This window comes from Neltuma alba, unplaced genomic scaffold (assembly GCF_004799145.2).
Source record: "Neltuma alba isolate B1F8T4 unplaced genomic scaffold, ASM479914v2 tig00012763_pilon, whole genome shotgun sequence".
Taxonomy (NCBI): domain Eukaryota; kingdom Viridiplantae; phylum Streptophyta; class Magnoliopsida; order Fabales; family Fabaceae; genus Neltuma; species Neltuma alba.
The window spans coordinates 664403-666086 of NW_021637174.1; the positions used below are offsets into that span (position 1 = coordinate 664403).

At 39.3% G+C, this 1684-nt stretch overlaps 1 pseudogene; it reads right to left on the reverse strand.

The window, feature by feature from the left end:
• Positions 1–267: 267 nt before the first annotated feature.
• Positions 268–1402, reverse strand: LOC114730744 (LEAF RUST 10 DISEASE-RESISTANCE LOCUS RECEPTOR-LIKE PROTEIN KINASE-like 2.2; annotated as a pseudogene).
• Positions 1403–1684: the final 282 nt, after the last annotated feature.

Genomic DNA, 1684 nt, shown 5'->3' on the forward strand with positions numbered 1-1684 from the left:
CTTACACATAAAAAAAAGTTGGCCGGACGATTTCCCCTTGCGGCATGAGAATAGCACTCTATAACCATAACACCACGAACAATGTAATCGTATGATATATATACATATGTCCCAGTTGGTGAATACACAGCTTAAGCATACTGATAACCAGTTTCGGATTATATAACATAGACAGACACAATTAACGACTTTGCCTTTCCCTTCCTTTGCTGACAGCCTCTACATATGCCTTAACCTCCTCTTTATTCAATTCCACCACAAATTTGCTAGTCTTAATGTGGGCTTACGTCTAACAGAATGAGATCACTAGCCATATATCAACAGGAGTTCAACTTTATGATTTTGGATGGAAATCTATATCGATCTCTCAAGAGATGATACAATGGAAGATTTTGTTACCTCGAGAGATGAGATAACATCAATGCTAACATCATCCTTTTGTGCTTCTTTGATTATTGGAAGGTCTTCTTCCATCAAGTGTTGAAATGGGTTCGTAGGTTTTGGGATATCCATGGACCCTTCCAACATTTTCACCACAACACTCATTGTGGGTCTCAATTCTGGTCTGTACTGAACACACCAAAATGCTATCCTCGCCATTCTTTCTGCTACATCCCCATTTTTACCTGTAATACCACAATCGCTTATCAACTCTTGCAGATTTTCGCTCTCAAACTTTTTCCAAACACATCTTGGAAACCATTCCTGAGTTTCTGTGAGGTTCACATCAAAGTTTCTTCTTCTTCCCATGATCTCAAATAACAACATTCCAAAGCTAAAAACATCGCACTTGTGAGTTACGTGAAAAGGCATCCAAAGTTCTGGTGCAGCATATCCTGGCGTCCCTCTCAGACCTGTCATTGTGACATAAGACTTTTCCCTGTTACAAAGCTTGGCTAAACCAAAATCAGCAACTTTAGGACACAAATTATCGTCTAAAAGGATATTTTCTGGTTTTATATCATAGTGGATGATCCTTTCTTGGCATTCTTCATGCAAGTAAGAAATCGCCTTGGCTGTTCCAACTGCATCTCATGAAGCTTCTCAAATCCTAAGGCCTTTTCTTCATTAAACAGATATTTGTCAAGAGAACCATTGCTCATTACTCATAAACTAAAGCTGTCATATCCTTTTCAATGCAGAATCCAATGATGCGAACCAGATTGAATGATGAACTTTTCCGATTGTGCCAACTTCAGCCATGAACTGATCCTCTATTCTCTGGTCAGAAATGCCACGTAGAACTTTCACTGCGACAAACAGTTCCATCACTAAATGTTCTCTAATACTTGCATATCAGTTGAGATGCCTCCTTCCGTGCAAAACATCGCTTTGTCGATGAGCACAATTGGATTGAGTGCCTAGAATCTAGGTTTGGAATAAGTACAGCTTCTATCAACATATCATTAGAAAATGCATGGGGAGGAGGAACTAATGGCAAATCTCAGGAGCAGAAAAAACTCTGAATAATCTTACTTGTGGTCAAGCTAGTGATCAGTTTTGTCCTAGAATCAGGTGACATGGCTGAGCAATTTTATTATATGCAAATTAATTTTGATGCATGCAAGTCATCTTCATCACCACCGGCATCCTACGATTTTGCGACTCCCATTCCTGAGTGAAAGATCGAGATTCTTCATTCGGTTGCCACACTGTGTATGAACTTCATCAAAATGAAAAACCA